The 19876-nt window shown below is 33.3% G+C and overlaps 1 protein-coding gene across 5 annotated transcripts in view; it reads left to right on the top strand.

Moving 5' to 3' along the window:
• The window catches only part of LOC138306687 (beta-1,3-galactosyltransferase brn-like), a 67849-nt gene that overhangs the window by 32836 nt on the left and 15137 nt on the right, over positions 1-19876 (top strand). Inside the window, exons 1-2 of one of the 5 annotated variants that reach the window (XM_069247138.1) lie at positions 5233-5364; positions 7569-7663. The exons of 2 other annotated variants lie outside the window; for them this stretch is intronic. The gene's annotated coding sequence lies outside the window, so the exon portion shown is untranslated. Of the gene's footprint in view, positions 1-5152; positions 5365-7568; positions 7664-10795; positions 11047-19876 lie in introns of those variants that run through there. 2 more of the 5 variants (XM_069247137.1, XM_069247139.1) reach the window with 2 other exon arrangements.

Below are 19876 nucleotides of genomic sequence, written 5' to 3' on the forward strand. Positions count from 1 at the left end.
AAAAATAATACTTTAAACAATCATGCATATTAGAAGGTAAATTCACTATTGTGCGAGCTAATGGAGTTACTTTACTCCTCTGGCGCAAGTTTGTGTTAGGACTACAAAAAGATGCTCCACAAATGTGTGATGGGGGAGAAAAACTACGTAGATGATAAAAGTGACACTAACTACCCGAACTTGCATTATAACTGGATTGTCTTTTCTGCAAAGTAAATCGATATTTCAATGCACGTTTTGACTAAATTTTCACCTAATTAATATATTTTGTATACCTAGTATATACAACACTAAATTAATTTTAGATAATTACATTCCTGCATAACTTGTAGCCTACAAGTAATTTGTGGTTGCATAAAATACCCCTGAGCAAATTTCAAACATGAATGATTAAAAACTGTGTTTTGGAACTAAAGCCTTTGATCCTTTGTACTAATCGGATTGTGAATCGTACACATGTTGTCCTCGGAATGGGACTCATTCACGTACCACGTGACACCCGATAACGTTTGTGCGGGGCTATTGTTTCTTTTGGTGATGGAATGACGTCAAATGACGTTATCGCGGGATAATGTCATTTCAGCGGGAAGATTGCAAAGAGCTACGTTCCATCAACACTGGAGATACTAGTCCTGCACAAACGTTATCGGGTATCACGTGGTACATGAATAAGTCCCATTGGAGCTCACCTTTTTATTGCATGTATTGTTTAACCCTCAATGAGTATTCAGGACGTCAAAGCATTACTCGTATTCATTTGTTTTTAACAATATATTAAAAAATCGTTACCAACCAAATAACAACCTACGATCAATAAGATGTTATCTTATTACAAACGCAGCTTTAATTGTTTCTCAACAATCAATTTAATTAACCTCGTCTTTACATCATAGGTGCAATGTTTTTGATCTACCTGTAAAGCAATAAGGCTATGTAATAGCCCGGTGCATATGCAGAGATAAACATATTTTCAGGTGTTCTGATTAAATGGGTTTGGCTATGGGTGCAATATACTGTTTCATGGGCATTGGACTTGTTATTTAAACTCTAGTCCTGCTTTTTAAATCAAACAAAGATCATTGAAAAAAAATAATATCGGTTTGCCGATAGCACTCAAAAGTAGGTTTATACCTTCATGACGAATTTTTTAAGGAATTTCATTATCAATTTGTTCATGAATTGATATTCACAGCATGAACCCAGTACTTTCTACGAGATCGGGAAATATATTAGACTCGGTGCTATACGTGTATACAACAAACAGTAATTCCTGTAATTATCGACATTGTAATTCAATGTTTACATCACAGAAAAAAACGAGTTAGCGCTGTTTTTTTATACACGACAGGCACGCCACCTACAAAATAAAATATACTGGGCTACTGAAATGTATAACTCTGTGATAGCTTTGTAAAAATCGGTGAAAGGAAACAATAAAATTCTGAATGTAATCGCTTCGAATCGAAACAGAAACTCCCTAAATGCCATCTCTTTAGAGGGATTTTTCTTACGAAAATAAATTAAATGCTTTAAAAGAAGATAATTCCTTGGCAATAGTTGATAATAGTTTCTCGTGAATTACTTTTAAATTGTAGCATATTTCGTGAACCACTAGCATTCACAAATAAAATGAAATAAAGTCATATCTTCATCCCATCAGATTTCATGTTGCTAAGATACATTTAACCAAGAACACTTTGATAGAAAATTACATACATATATGTACATTTATAAGCGTAGTTGAAACCCACCTTCTCATCTCCGTGACCTTGACTGTTTTCTGAAATCTATTTATACACGGTATTACACTAGAAACGTTAATCGCACGCGTAAATTAGGTGATGAACTGAAAAGTTAACAATTGTTGGCTGGGTTTGAGGGAAACAGATGATTTATTGGACCCGAGGACAAACTGTTGCCCAAGGCCGAAAAAAACCCAGTCGATAACTGTTTTGTCATACCCCATTGTGACGTCAGTCCGGTCAAACAGCACAATCATACTTTTAAATGTCAATTTCACAGTCGATTTTAACAGTTCTATGGACCGCTCGACCAAACAGTTCATTTATTGGCATTTTTGTCAATAAAGTGTATATATACATCCTTTTATAGTGGTATAACTATATATATTACGGCGAACAGTGATGGTATTTGTGGATAGACATTGTACTGCATTAAAATAAGTAATATCCAAAGTTTGCATTGCAATAAAATTCATAACAGATCAAATGGGAAATGTTCTCTATTTCGAAGCTGCAAACGGTTTACTTTAAAAACAGGTATTTCGTAAAGCGGACTGTGCATGCAGATCATTTAAATACGTGTTCTCCGCCGTTTGCATTGTAATAAACACTTCACTTCCAAAAAGATAAAAGGGGACTGTTCTGTATGTCGTAACTGCAAATAGTTAACGTTGACCTCCGTTTCAGTTTATGGAACTCCCTCATTGATCCTCAGAATAAAATGTCATTGTAGAACTATGGATACATATTATTGATGAGGAATTTGGTTTCCATATTTGAATAGATTTGATATCGACGTACGCGACCGTTTTGAGTAATTAAGTGATTACAGTGCTAGATAATTTAAAATCCACCTCGTCTTTTTTTCTAATCTATTTGTACAATTGTCGGAGTCTCCTTTGTCATCAAACTTCTGCGAACAGTTGGGGACAGCCTCTGATTCTCCAATTAATGTCGTAGCGATTCATATCTAAACTTAGAACAATTTGTATATAGAATGTCTTTACACAAACCTTCAATTGGTAATTATTTGCTTTTTATCGTGGACACAGTATTGGGAAATAGTGATCACCACGTGGGAGATTTTGGACTGAAAAGACATTAAAATAGTTTGTAGCGTAGTGTGACCATGACTACCACGTATACATACATAAACAATGCTACGTAAACAAAATTTGACGAAGTATTCATTACGTTCCCTGCTATATGCGGTTATCTGTCAAAGCCAGCACATAAGAATATCAACATGTGCCAATAAATAAGCTATAGAAGATACAATGCAAAGATTATAGATAATTCAATAATACTTCTGTTACAAAAATACATTAATACCCGAAACGTTAGGACACACAAGATAAAGCATGCGTAAAGAATAACACAAAAACGTATTTTGGTGTTTTGAAAGATGTGCGATATTTGTTTCATAAATACTACTTTCACAACGAATTGTGAGGAAGTTTTAACTCCTCAAGAACCTTAATATCAACAATTGATGTCTGGGAATTGATATATATTATGCAATTCATCAATTGAAAACACAGATGGAATCAATTTTAAGTAAAACCTACTTACATTTAAAGTTTCCGGTAACCTCGTTTTTCAGTTTCTTATTTTTCTTGCAATCACTCAAACAATACATATTCCCTATTTTTTTGGTAGCATTTCGCAGAAATATAGTTTTTTATCTCTATAACAAACCTCCTTAAGCTCATTACGATGGACAATGGCAAACTGATGCATTAACATTGAGCAAATAACCCCTAATATTGTTAAGTACTCACAAGCATAATAGGTATAGATAAATCAAAATAATGATCATTGGGAGAGCGGGGGTATAGGATGAAATATGTGTGTTTTTTCAACTAACCTATCGTTGTATTCGAGGTTAAGAAGTATGCAGAAAGTCAGTTATTGAATGATTTCTTGTCATTTTAGACGTATTTACCCCCTCGCTTCGCTCGTTCGTATATTCAAAAGCCATGCAAAAACCTTTATGGACCGGTCTCCTAAATACTACTCAATTAACACCACACGGTAAATCGATATAATTACTACACAGTTAAGGCTACAACAATAAATTAAAGACTTACGAATAACAATATCAAAAGTTAAATGACTAGTATGTATTATAACACAATTTTAATATTATTTAGCGAAACTGTGTAACAAATAGTCTCAAATAATATAATAGACCGAATGTACATAAATGTTCTAATGAGCACTTTTTTTCCCTTTTGAAACAACTGACTGATTGACTAACTAGTAAAAAATGTCTTTTAAGTAAAACACAAGATCGGATTAATGACTAACATCGCGTCTATCCAAAGACATTGAAAACGTAGGTCACACAATTCATAGATACCGAGATTCAATACTGGAGTTATCTTTCCCTTGTGTAATTGAAATGCGGTATAAATGAAATACAATACGAACTAATCGTGTTGCTCTTGACTGATCGCGATAATAATAATTGGCATTGGGTTTGATTACCGTTTCTATGTTGACTTTAACATTTCTCAACAAAATTATATCGCCACAGGAGACTTCGCACTACACTAGGTCAGAGGGGATGCATTAGCAAAAAGGCATAAGAGTTTTTCGATATTCAGATTTGTAAGCTCATTGATCTTGTTTAAGAAAATTTAAACGATAAAGAAACGATAAATAGCTAAAAACTTCGGTCAATAACGGTAGGCAACAGGTACAATTCGTAAAAAATATCAACCTGCATTTCATATTCCGACAGCCTTGCGTGTGCACGCTGTTCAATATGTGTGTGGTTAACCCTAAGCGAGTGTCTTAAGATTATTTACATTAACATTAAACACCGTCTCTAGGGTGTAAAAGCTTGAAAATTGCTCGTTGACTAGTATTTTAAAAAAATCTTTATTAAGTGAACCTGATAACATCTGCTGATAATAAAAGGTCAATTGTTAGATATTTTTTTTTTTTTTTTTTTTTTTTTTTTTTGGGGGGGGGGGGGCTGCAAAGCCGAATACATTTTCTTCACAATGGGAATCTGTCGTCAAAACGACTTAAAACGTTTTCCATTGATACAAACGCCGTTTTTTTATTTGGGGAGGTTGTAACCCAATCAACATGTATATATATATAAACACTATTGTTTGCTTGTTGTTGAAACCCCCCAATAAAACAAACGAAAAACATAAATCAAGTAATACATCTCTCTAAAAACTTATAACAATGATGAAAGGATCGAGTAATGTTCAATTGTCTTATTAACAAACACAGAGATGTTTACCTTCAGTAACCTGGCAGGAAACACAGCACGTCGTTATCTTGACGAAGCAAAACGATTATCAGTAAATACAAATAGATTTGTATAGCGTTCATCTGTCCACTAAGGGTTATAGATAACGGCAATTACTTGTGAAATATTGTGCATGTTCCTATGCATTTTCCTTTGCATTTGAACAAGTTAAATCTTGACTTGAACGTACAGCCCATTGTTATGCAAAGTTTGCGTTACTATCAACAGACATTACAGACAGATATTTCGTAATAGCGCTCGTAGACTAAGTAATGTGGTCGTCATTTTGTAATAGGGACAATGAGAGAATAATCTTAGATCAAGAATATCTCCAGGGAACATTACTAAAAGGTATGTCACCTAACGCTTATTTTTATTTTTTCTCCTGCAGATCATTAGGTCAGTTTGCGGTTTAGTGGAAATATTCTCATCATCTATTTGAAGCTACATTGCATCGTAACACTGCGACTAGTATTTGATAAGCATCTATATATATATATATATATATATATTTCAAGGATGAAAAATGAAGGTAGAGGTATTTTTGGTGTGTAAGAACTATGTTTGCATTTTGAATAAGATTCTGTAATTATTTGATTTAGTAATTCTTATGCATGTGACATTGTCTGATTTCCAAAAGTAGCTGTATCAGTTTATAATCGTTAAAATATCAATTTGAACGTGAAATGGAATTATGTCCAGATTCCATATACGTTTTGTTTTAAATCACATTAAGCCTATAGTTATTTGCATTGAATAATGCAATGTCCTTTTTAAGCAGTGATTATCATATGAAGTTTAACATGAAATAACATATAATCTAAAGAAAGATGTAAGCACCTTAAACTCAGCAATGAGCGAGAAAATTAAGTTTTTTTTAAATCACGAAAATTGATGTGATATTTATCATTCATTATCTTTATATATTTATATGCAATACAAAAAAATTAATTTTATAATAAGACATTTCATTCCAAAAGAAAACAAAATCTAATTGCAAGCAATACGATTACATGAACGAAAAAATGCAGCATTTTACATTCATTGTGTATTTTAAAATGTCAACGAAGATGCAAAAATATAAATGTTAAAAGACATGTTTTATTTTGGCTATATTGCAAAAGTAGTTTACCTTTTCAGTATAACATGTATATTGCAATTATCAAACTTCATCTTTGTAGAATCAGAAAAAAATATTTTAGCTTACAAATGTTATATTGGAATACGTGCATACAGTAATTGCGAAACAGGGAATATGAGAATAGAAGTCAAAATAAAAGAAACATAACAAAAGTAAATACAAATATAAATACAAACTTCGAAACCGCGAACATAGAATCGAAAACCATTAACTCATTAAGTGTTGTTCTTGTAACTTCTTTCAAACATGTTTTAAAATTAATAAAATTGCAAACAATTATTCATTATTTTCACTTTACGAAAACCTCCAAAAATATCATCATAGTCTGTAGATAGTCTGTTACTATGGGCACGGACCAATACTCGAACCAGAATGTTTGGAAAAACCAATACCAGGAATTTAATCATATAGCATATCTAATCTACAGCTCTATAGCGGGACGTCTTTTGTGTTAGCGTTCTGCGAAGATATGTTCTAAAATTTGCCTTAGCCCGTCTTGTTGGTTGTCTCAATAAGATAACCATTTTTCTTCAACAAAAAATGACTCTAATTAACTAAACTCAATGTGCATTTCATTTCAAACCGAATTATTTAGTCTTTATAATTATGAGTTATGGTTATATGTAGTAGTTAAGCATATATATAAAAAGTGAGCATTACTGATAATAGTGAACAATATCGTGTTGTTAAAAAATCCAATCTACAAAGGTGGACCATTTGTGTCTTTAAAAACACCCCAAAATATTCTCTTTTTGAATTAGTTTCATAAAAGTCAAAAGTAATACAATTAAATATCGTTAAATTCACGATTACGATGTTGTGTTATATAAAATATAAAGGAAACAAATGAAATCAATAGGAAAACCACAACAAGAAAAAAAAATATTTAAAAAAAGCAATGCTGCAATTAGCGCTTTACTTAAAGATGCTCCACCGCTGACAAATGGTATTTTTTTTCAAAAACAGCAGCAGGCGATTTAGTATTTTTCTTCAGTTACAAAAGTTACTTACTTTACACCATTATCCCCATTGAAAAGTTTGAGCTTCTAATTTTACTTCAAGTTCAAAATATGAAAAATAATTAACTGCATCCCGAAAAAATTCCGTGTCACTATATCCTATATGGAATGAAGTACTGATTGCACATGCACCAAAGGCGAATTAAATTATTTTATATTATTTTTGTGTTAGTTTGGCATGTAGATACACGAATAAACACCAATTATTGTTCAAAAGATGAAAACCATTTAAGCTCTGTCGGCGGTGGAGCATCTTTAAGGGATTTATATATATATATGTGTAAATTTTTTTTTTTCGAAACATCACAATAAAATATTTATTTCTGAAACAAAACAGAATCTCAATAATACAATCAGGTAATTAATTAATCATGATATGTTTTTTGCGATGACAGTTGAGTTTGTCCATCTCCACCACAGTGAGTTGAATTGTTTTCCCGAGCAGGCTAGCGTGTCTATAATCTCAACGATCTGTGACTACAAGTATTTGGTAAGCTTTGAGGTTCTTTGTTCTAGATAAAGAAATCAGTAATTCAATATCTTAAATAACTACCTCTCCTTGACACTGTAGGTGGATCTTTTGGTGTATGGTCTCGACATGTATTCTGGATAATGGTTTTCTTTATCGAACATTGACACGTAACACTGACTACACTGAACTTAAAGGAGATACCCAGTTGAAGATAATTTTGTTTTGAAAAGTGAATAGGTAATTGCCGATCCTAATAAATTTGAATTTTTAAATTGATTTTTGCAAATCAAATAAAACCCAAAACGTTCTGTTCATGCGGCGATGATAATTCATTTCATTGTTATACATACGAGAAATGCTCCCTCCACCAAGTCCGCCCCAACTGTAACACACATAATCATAACTGGGTTTCATACTATCTGAGATTTTATGTGTTTCTAAAAAGCATTAATCTACATTTGGGACAGGATTGTAATTGAATATTTATCTAAATAGCCATTTAAATCGAACATTTATTAAGTTGGGGCACTTTTTACTTACATAGTTGCAATAAATAGTTGCCAAACTAACGCCATTCTATCATAAAATAATTAGAATATAGAACCTTTTACTCCTTTCGTTTTTAATGCGGATTTGATGACGTACCGCCTTGGGACCTTTAGGACTGTCCAATCAAATTATTGGCTAAAAGGCATCCTTTCGTGTGCTAAGTTATTTCGCTGATATAGCTTGAGGCTAGCCTTTAGGTGCGATGGCCAGATTTAGTAGAAACATTTATATTGAAGTACAAGGAACATAATCGTCACCTGGACTGGGTGCTGCCAGAACCTCTATGAAAGAATTTGTGATTCATTATATCAATTCATCATCGACTTACTGAGGACACGTTATTATTCAATGACGTCATATCATTGTTCGTGATGACGTCAAAATGAAATTCTCGCCTGTCGATCCAATATACGACGCTCTAGGCCACATTTAATTAGGTCATGCCCTATTTCCGCGAAATGCAATGCACTGACAGTCAAATACAGTAACTGAAGCAGTTACCTGTTGATTGCGGTTTCGCTAGAGATGAGAAAAGGTCACTCCCTAGGCCTAGCGTTTGCTAATAAAATCGTCCGAAATTTTAAAAGATGGAAATAAATCAAATCATCCATGTCATTGTTATTTCGGAGTTTATAAAGGCATCTGTGTTTTTCTAAATTAGAAGAAATGAAATTAAAATATATATATTATGAATTATTCAAATATAGAGCAAATCGAAGTCAAGACGAACAGTACCGATTCGAAAGTTTTTATTAAGGCTAGTCGACATTCTGGCATTGAGCTACTCGACATTGTGACATTGCGCTTGTCAACATTCTGACATTAACGTAGACGTTCCTTCTGTGATGTCATACGTTTGTGACGTCGCTATCCGGATCCCGGCAAACGTATTATTTTTCCATATCCTTCTATTATAACTTGCTTCTGACATCGGCATTCGAACAAATATTTCGTCTAGACCCTTTCCGAGTGTTTACTTGAAGTGTATCAATCTAAAGGTTTGGAAATCCGTAAATATAGCATAGTTTTGAAGATTTATGCACGAAGTAAAATCCAAGAATCGCTAAACAATCAGATGGAATAACACATGGATTTACCGGGACCAAAAATGAAAAAAAAATGTCACGTCATTAAAAAATGAATGACCGTTATCATTATAACTGTATACCTATTGTTATGCAGAATAGAAATACATTTACACAGTATCGGATGCCGAAGGAAGTTAGTGGTGTTTTGAATGGAAATGTAATTATTGTGTAATCTTCTATGCTCCAATAATATAATAAATACAGAAAGCTACCAAGTGTAAATGAATAATATAAAACGTTGAAAAGAGCTACGGATTCGCCTATCTTTAACGTTTTCAGGCCAACATTTATGGGGTATTAGAAAGCAAATAGGTCTCTTTTGAAAAAATAATGCGGGTGAATACTTTTTATTGGCTTTTCTTATTGGAAATTAGCCAATCTTCATGGAAATTCTTTAAAAAATCTATTTTTCTTGAGATCATTGCTTCAGAAAAAACGAAAACATGACTAAGTCATTAGTACATATCTTAAAGCAACCATGGAAGAAATATTAACCCGGTGACATCTGATTTTTATTTGGTTTTTGTGATCAGGGTATACCTAAAATCAAAATATGAAAACATGAACGAAATCCTTGAGAGGAAACCAGAAGGGACGGTCTACCTCAAGATAGTCAACATTCTGACATTGAGCTAGTCGACATTCTGACATTGAAATAGTCGACATACTGACATTGAGCTAGTCGACATTCTGACATTAAAATAGTCAACATTCTGACATTGAGCTAGTCGACATTCTGACATTGAAATAGTCAACATTCTGACATTGAGCTAGTCGACATTCTGACATTGAAATAGTCAACATTCTGACATTGAGCTAGTCGACATTCTGACATTGAAATAGTCAACATTCTGACATTGAGCTAGTCGACATTCTGACATTGAAATAGTCAACATTCTAACGCTGACGTTTCTTTGTCGGAAATGAAAACAAAGTGTTTTCAATAGATCTTTAATAACAAAGACATGTTTTTCCCCATACTCCATTTTTCCATGAATAATCGAGCTTCCGCTGCAAACACTGGACGGTTAAACAAATGAGTTTCCATAAATTAAAACTAATGAAAAATATGAAACTGTCTGTCCTGTTGCATCGACCTAAATGCTTAGCTCGGAAGTAATTATTCCTCCACCAATTAGGTATTTATTTTGACGTAGAATAAGATCAAAATATCCAACCAAATACAACATGATCTAACTTTAAAGTGTTGCATAAATCTATTTATTCGATTTCCTATCAATCGATATAAGGTTGACAGTACTTTTGTCAAACACACGTTATTCTTTGATGTGTGAATGCAGATGAAAGTTAATACTTAAATCACTGTGCTTCCCAAGTGAAAATCATTTAAAGTAATTGGCCAATTGTGATCGGTTTTAATGACAAAGCCTCATGTGGACAGTATCAATTACCACAGACGTCACTTGATAATAGCAAAAGTATTGGACGGTACCAATACTTACCTGTGTCGGAATGGCTATGTCCTTTATATGCAGTACATGTATATAACTTAAATTTAGACTCCAAACAATTTAGACCTGTTCTCAAGTAATACAAATATTTATAGTCTCACCAAGTAATGGTCACTAGACGTATACACGTGTCCAGCTTTGTGCCACAGTAGCCAGTAGAAACCATGGGGTCAGTTGATCACCTTCGATGATCCATGGCACGCTTTCATTTAGAAGTGTTGTTATAAGCTTGGATTTATCATTTCGTGACTGTGCGGATTAGACAATGTAGATAATGTCTCGCATTCAGTCGGTAAGATTTTTGTTTTATTTCCGTTATTAGTGCATATATATTTTCTTTACATGTAAGAAGCGAATGTATGTGTGTTTGTCATGACAAAAGAGTTTATTTTTACAGCGTAATAATAATATCCAGATATGTAAACATGTGTATCTTCTGTATGAAAAAAAAATAATGTAATCCAACACTACGGAATCGAAATAGTTTATGAGTTGGCGGTAGGTGGGTCCAATACTACCCACTAACACGCACAGTACATGAAACACGTAATTAGTGTCATGTATTTGCAGAGTAAATATTCAAAACAAAAACTTTTTTGAATAATATAGATATCTGATTAAAATCAAATGGTCATGGCTTCTTTTCCTAAGTAGTACGCTTGCAGGCATGGCGCCATGACAAATGATTTAAACAGGACTGTATTACATACACTCGTAGTTGTGCAGACTTGTTCAGTAGATTTGTGTGTAAATCCAAAAAAAATAAATTCTCGTATGTCAACAACCCTTGTACAGATCTATGGTAATACAAGATATATAATGTGATAATGATGGCGATTGCTTGGTAATCATCACCTTATTTGGTAACTGAATGGGATTATCTGGGTATGGGTTGGTACCGGTTCTAAAAATAAACTCATTGAACACGATCGTCTCCGTAAGGATCCTGTCCATTCTCGCAATTCCATTTATTTTTGATTGTGATTAGAGACATTCTCGATCGTTGAATCATTTTAAACAAAACTATCCTCTACCCTAATTTCGTAATAAACCAATATTAATAGAGATATATTGATCTATATCATCTTATGCAAATGCATATTTGACATAAGCTTTTAGCAATAGAGCCCATAGAAACATGATAATCATATCATACGATTGTACCATACCGTTTACTGTAAATGAAGTTTCTATTGAGGCTAAATTTTGTGATTATTAACTTATCTTACATAGCACATGCTTTAAGTATTTAGTATTAACTAATGGTTTTTATTGAGTATTTATAAAATGCTGTCCGACAAGCAGTAAAATTTTTCTCTATATTCTAATGACCTCATCAAATAAATGACCAGGCAGCATAACTACACAATGGCTTCTGATGCGTACATGCACGCGGCGTACTAGTCATCGAAACATCACATAATAGTTACTATGTAACAACGTCAATATATAAACCAACCACTATTGTCATATACAAAAGCTAGCGTATTTCTGGACCAAGTTTTATGTAGATTCCCTCAAGATTCCCCGAACTTAAAATTCTCCATCGGAAAGCAATACAGAATTTAAGGATGGCTTCTTAACTTATGGTTTTTCCTTAACTTTTGTAATGTATATCAATTGAGAATTTTAAGTAAAGGGATTGCTTAAAGTTAAGGAATGTTCATGAAACTGGGCTCTTAAATGTTAGAAATAAAGTATCTTGATAATGTGCTCAAAGATGCTCCATCGCCGACAGAGCATCAATGATATTCATTATTTGAACAATAATAAGTGTTTAATCGTGTATATATATGTCTAATTAACACAAAAAATAATATAAAATAATTTATTTTGCCTTTTGTGCATATGAAATCAGTACATCATTCCATAAAGGATATAGTGCGACGTATTTTTTTGTGATGCAATTAATTATTTTTGATATTTTTGACTTAAAGTAAAATTAGAAGCTCTAACTTTTCAACGATGGTAATGGTGTAAAGTAAGTAACTTTTGTAAAAATACCAAATCGTCTGCTGCTTTTTTTGACAGTGAAAAATACCATTTGTCAGCGGTGGAGCATCTTTAACAAGGAAATACTCTTTACCATAAGTAAAGTCATACTAATGTTCATATCATATCTTGGGTTTCAATATATAAAATACTTTGGAGTAAAAACAACCGCGGTTCTAACTGATACGTTCATACTTACACTGAGGTAAGATTATATGTAAAGAGATTTAGCTATGACTAGGACAGTGGTGCTTATCGTGAAAGTGAACATGGAACATCAGCCTACTGATAAACCAGTATACATTAATGTTAACAGAAGAAAAACAATTTATATATTATATAGAAGAAAGTAAATGCCATTACTTAATTAAAAAGTTTTAAATTTCCTAATTTGATTTAGTTTTCTGCATGATTTACTAAGAAGTTCAAGCACAGCCCTGATGAAACAGTTAATGGAATATAAAGAGTTTGGGGTGTAACTGTTTTATATAACGACAATAGCCTATACATCCCATGTCGTATTCTTTACGGTTATGATAACGCGATCCGACTCCATGTTATTTCTTTAATAAACAGGAGATTTATGAAAAGGACAAAGCCTGCTTTTGTCGACAGAATCATCCACAATATTAAATTTTAGTTTTTCAGAGCAAGTCAAAATGAAGTAAAATTTTATAACATGATATGTCATTGGTCTAAACTAAAATGTTTTGATTTAACATTCTTTGTATAGCAGAACAATGAACTCCTCATGGTAGATTCTCTTTGGATCACAATAGAAATTTCTAATACTTGATGAATTGTCGCTATAGATACATGTAGGTGGTCTCAATACGATAGGTGGCTATTAATCTGCCATATCAGACCATTATCGTGATTATCATGTAAGTATTTCTCCAAAATAATTTCGGTTGTGACAATAGGTAGATATCTAGATAACTAAGACAGGTCTACATGTAGGTGTTATTTGAAAAAGGGTTTCAATTGTGGCCAAAGGCATGCTATTTATGGCGTTGTAAACAAGTGAAAACTACAAACGTCTGATCATTCCACTGTAGGTCGGCTGTACTACCGTCCTATATTGTAATCCTATTTGTTGAACAGATAATCAAACAATACCCCGTGTCACTCTAGAAACAGCAGTTAACTACCGTTAATCCTCTTAACTGTTCAGTACTTAATTTTAAAGTTCCTTTCCGTACGCTTACTGACAAAGTCTTAACCAGTAACAGGGTATACTTACGTTTGCGAAGTCATCAAACATCCGCTAAGTTCGTTGTTTATTCAACCGTTCGCCTTATTTCTTATGTACAATCAATATCTCACCAATACTTAAAACTTGTTGCTATACACATTCACAAAAACAGGGTATTGGTATTTATATAACTATTTTTATCATGTTTGCAAGGCAAACAGTCGTTCTTTAACACTCTGATATTCTCCGAATACAAACATAAGAGAAGTTATGGTTCGTATCGAGGTGAAGTTTGTTTATTCCATCTTTATTCGTGTATCTTATGAACAGTGGACACTTCATCAATAATTAGCCGATTTGCTATAAAGTTCATGGAAGATAAACGACTTCACTAGTATAGTCTATCTTACTCACTACAAAATATACTTTAATTACGTTCTCAAAATTAAGAGACATTCTGTATGGCTGTAATATTCACCATAAGACAACAACGAGGCTTAAATAATACAAACATACGCAACTTGATAGATATGTCAAGGTTAGATGGATATCATACAGTTGTGCCTGAGTGGATGTGAACCAAACTGCATTTTATTGTAAAATAATGGACAATCTATATTCGGTAGAGCGTAGTTGCAGTCAGCTTGCAATACGTTACATGTAAGACATACGGTGCAATAACTAGGCATGCGTCTTAGAGAACACTAAAACGCTTAAAAACAACTGCGTAAGTTTAGTTCTCGAGCTCAGTTGTTGAGAAATGAAAGTCTCATCAATCAGGCGATTAATCTAATCACCCTTTGAACAACCGCACCTAGCAGTGCACTAAGGATATTAAACATGGTGGACACATCGTCCTTAAAAAAACACCTATTTTTCCTTTTGTAAACTGTTCTTGGCTATACTCTAATCTATACCATTTACATGTACTTGCCTGTTGTTTGAGGTTTGATGTCAAAACGTCAAGTTCGCGTACAATATGGGGCCTTTTTGATCTTTTGAGGTATTTGTATTTATCAAGTTTTGGCACGTATCAATAGATCTAGACACAATAAGCGGGTAGTTTCATGTTATTACTCAATTCAACATGTTAAATAACTGAAACAACTCAAAGCCACCTCAGTTCCAAATGGGTTTGATATTTTCTGTTTATTTTTTTCATTAAACCGTTTGAAATGTTATTTGATTAATCAATTGATTCTTATAATATTCCACTTGAGCAGTTAATATTTCACTTTAACACTTAATAAATATTTCCCGCACAATTACTGCAATTCAGAGTTTCAAAGCTTTAATTATTTTTGCTATGATCAAAAGATATCATTAACCAAAGGCAAAATGCAAACAATACATCATTAAAGTTGTAATGTGTCAGTTTAAATCTCGATATAGGAACACCCATAATTCAATAATGAACTCAGAGTATCGGGTTAATGTAATTTCATAAATTCTTTGTGTTTTGAAAGATCATCTAAATATCTATATCAACCCACATGGCCGTGATTTTTACACTGAATATGACTTCAAATATGGACATAAGCTTAGAGGAAATTTAAAATTGAATTTGAAAGGTATCGTGTTTTAAAGATCAGAGTCCAGGTGCATATGATGTGATTAGTCTAATCACAGTTTAACTGCTTGTATTATTTTTCTATTTTCTTTCTTTAACAAAATATTTTTTAAAAAAATGTCTTTACCTACTTTCTGGCTTTAGTGAAGTTATTTAGTATATCCATATTACAGATTTATCTGCCCTTATGGATAGTTATTGATTGTGACGTCCTTTATTTGCAAGCATAACGTCATATCTTTAGGAGAAAACGGCGTGAATTGTAAAAAATAATGACGTAAAAATCGATACCTACCCGCAAGGGAGCTAACTCTGTAATATACGAAGTCGGAATAACCATGTGTTGTAGTAAATATGAAATAGATAAAAAAAATCACTAATCATATAATTAAACTAATCACCTTAAAAACAACTGGGCTCACCTGGAAAACTCTTTTGTCGTATATTTGGTCTCTATACTTGGTTTAGTTTTTACTACTTCTAGGCATCAGATCAGACAATGTGTGGCACGCTTCGTAAATTTCTTACAATTACATGTAGTAACAGGTGCGTAGCATTTAATTCATTTGCTAGGTCATATAGGTCAACAGGGTTGAACTGGTCAGTGTAGTGGTCACCGGAGGCATTAGACACTATAAATTCCGTCACGACACAGGTTAAATCTCATGAATATCCGATACACATGTCGTATAAATGCAGACATATATGTGTATCAGAATTTTAAATATTGATTGGTCATTCCTTTAATCAAATGTACTTCACGTGATGACGCTGTTAGGACAACTGTCATATCAATAGCTCGAATTTAATGAGATTTCTACATAGTGTTATGGTTCCAACCGAGAGATACATAATGATAAATATACAATATTTAGCAGAAGTAATTTGTGCTGAAGACGATTGCATACGCATTTGCTGTTGATCGGTCAATGCAATGTTTTCACTAGACTTGATGGTTCGAAGTTTTCCTGTTCATGTGAATATTATTTCATATTTGTCAAACGTCAATATATTTTATCATTAGGATATACAGCAGACTTACGAGTCACATATGTTGAGCAGTTTCTTTAGTGGACAGTTTATATTTTTATATCTTCAGTTTATATCTTCAAATGTAAATGATGTTTGCGGAAGTAGTTTTCTGAAAACTAGTAAAAAGACAACAATAGCAACATTTAGAGTCAACAACGACATTTTCTAATATTTTATCCAACTTCGAATTAGCTACGATAAATGATAATATATTATCATACTTCAAATTAATAACGATAATACTGATGTTTTATCTAATTTCAAGTTAAAAATGATACATACTAATAATTCAACAAACCTAGAGTTAACTTCGATAATATTAATATTGTATCAAACTTCGAGTTAACTTCGATAAACACTAATATATTATCAAACTTCGAGTAAATTACGATACATACTTGTATTTTATCAAACTTCGATTCGAGTTAACTACGATACATACTTAAACTTTATCAAATTAACTACGATACATACTAATATTTTATCAAACTTCGAGTTAACTACGATACATACTAATATTTTATCAAACTTCGAGTTAACTCCGAAAACCACTAATATATTATCAAACTTTGAGTCAACTCGGATACATATTTAATATTGCAATATCAGCTCGAACTGCAGCACCAAGTAGTGATTCATAAGCTAAAAACCATATCAGAGTTGTTCATTGCATAAAAATACGGTTCATAAAATCCTTAATCGGTAAGTGCCCTATCTTTCATTTTTATGAAAACAAAATTCATCCGTGTTTTTTAAATATCATATTTTATCCCATGCTTACTTGAGTAGAACAATGTACTCATTAACGACAACAAAGGGGACAAATAATACAATAATAGTCTTCATATACAAACAAGCAAGACCAAGAGCTTTATATACAAACAAACACGACCAAGAGCTCAAACAGAAATACAAAGCATGCAAATCAGAACTACAAAAACGCAATAGAAATGCATATCTAAACTAAAAGACAAAAATGATAAAAGACCTTCCAATAGATGAGTCACCCCCCAAAAAAGAAAATACAACCCCAAAAACTATTTTCATACATCAAAACATCAAGAAAAGAGAACACAGATATCACAGCACTAAGAAAGGATGGACATCCAATGACAGGCACCACTAGTAAGGCAAACATATTAAATGAACAATTTAAATCAGCCTTCACAACAGAACAGGATCACCCCATACCAGAAAAAGGACCATCACCACACCCAGTCATGCCTGAAATTAACGTAACACAACAAGGAATAGATAACCTCCTTAAAAACATCAACCCACACAAAGCAACAGGACCAGACAATATACACGGCAGACTATTAAGAGAACTTAGGGACATAACAGCACCCATACTTACCAAACTGTTCACTCACTCTCTAAATACAGGCACATTACCAACAGATTGGAAACACGCAAACGTAAACCCCATATACAAGAAAGGCGACAGATACAACCCCACTAACTACAGACCCATATCACTCACCTGTATCACATGCAAACTTATGGAACATATCATTACAAGCGCCACAATGTCATATCTGGAGAACAACAACATACTATTCAACTTACAACACGGCTTCAGATCATCCAGATCATGCAAGACGCAACTTGCTACATTCATACACGACCTCGCAAACAATAATAACAGCAATAAACAGACAAACTTCATTATCATGGACTTTGCCAAAGCCTTTGACAAAGTCCCACACAGACGCCTACAATACAAATTAAAATACTACGGCATAACAGGCAACACACACAAATGGATCACAGACTTTCTCCCACAACGCACCCAAACAGTAGTACTTTAAGAAAAACAATCAAATAAAATACAAGTAACTTCAGGAGTCCCTCAAGGAACATGTTTGGGTCCAATTCTGTTTCTCATATACATTAACGATTTCCATCAATACATGCAGTACAGCACACTAAGATTATTCGCAAACGACAGTATTATATACAAAACAATAAACAACAAAGACGACACATTAAAACTACAGAAAGATCTGGACGCAGCAGCACAATAGGAGACAGACTGGCTAATGAAATTTCACCCAGATAAATGCAACATCATCAGTGTTACACCAAAACACAACAAAATACATCACAACTACACACTCCACAATCACACACTCGAGCAAGTAAACTCAAGCAAATATCTAGGACTAACACTACAAAAAAAACCTAAAATGGGACATGCACATGAATAATATCACCGCAAATGCAAACAGATCACTAGGGTTTTTAAAGCGCAACTTAAAAATTAATTAACCACATATAAAAGCACACGCATACAAAGCACTAGTCCGACCCAAACTGGAATACTGCTCTTCCATATGGGATCCCCACAACACACACCAAATTCAACAGATAGAAAAAACACAACGCAGAGCAGCAAGATATGTTCACAACAAATATCACGACACCAGTTCAGTTACAAACATGATACATCAACTCAACTGGCCAACATTACAGACACGACGGCTACACACAAGATAGATACTTTTCTACAAAATAATACACAATATAGTTGCCGTCGAATACCAGACCATACTCATACCAGCAGACCACAGAACCAGACACTCCAATCCACACTCCTTCAGACAAATCTCTGCTACAAAGGACACATACAAATATTCATTTTCCCACAAACAATAACACAATGGAATCTCCTTCCTGTAGCAGCAGTGCAATGCACTACACTCGAGGACTTTAAGGCACATATTTCCAACGTAGCTCTTTAAGCCCTCTCGCATTAGTTCTGCACACACCTTTTATCTATATACTAAAAAAATCACAAATTTAATCCTTTCACACCCTTGCACCCCTACAGGTCACCGTGACATAATCGTCATATTTTGACGGCGTCTTGTAAATAGAAGAAGAAGAAGAAAGAATACACGATGAATTCCATTCGCTTGTTAATGCATGCTTCATACATTATATGAACAGTCGCGTTCATGAGGAAATTTGTAGATTTTCTTAGGATTCCAAATGAGTCTAGTAAAAATATACTTTTTATTGGAAAGGTTTTAATCAAATCGAAATAAAAAGAAGTGAAATGATTTTGACAGAAGTAAAGTTTCAGCTGCAAGCTTAAAATGTCCGATTATCAACTATAAAAATATATTTCATTATCCCGTTCATGAAATATCTGAAGAATCTCTGATAGATGCATGTCTCAGTATCGTTACCATAATCGGCGTATTTCTTGCGGTGAAATTGAAACATTCTTTCACGATGTCTTCACGCAACCCCGTGTGTATTACCGTATATCGTATTGACAAGTCCTCTTTGGTATTCAATTAATAGTTAACAATAGACCAAATACGT

Source organism: Argopecten irradians, chromosome 13, assembly GCF_041381155.1.
Source record: "Argopecten irradians isolate NY chromosome 13, Ai_NY, whole genome shotgun sequence".
Lineage (NCBI taxonomy): Eukaryota > Metazoa > Mollusca > Bivalvia > Pectinida > Pectinidae > Argopecten > Argopecten irradians.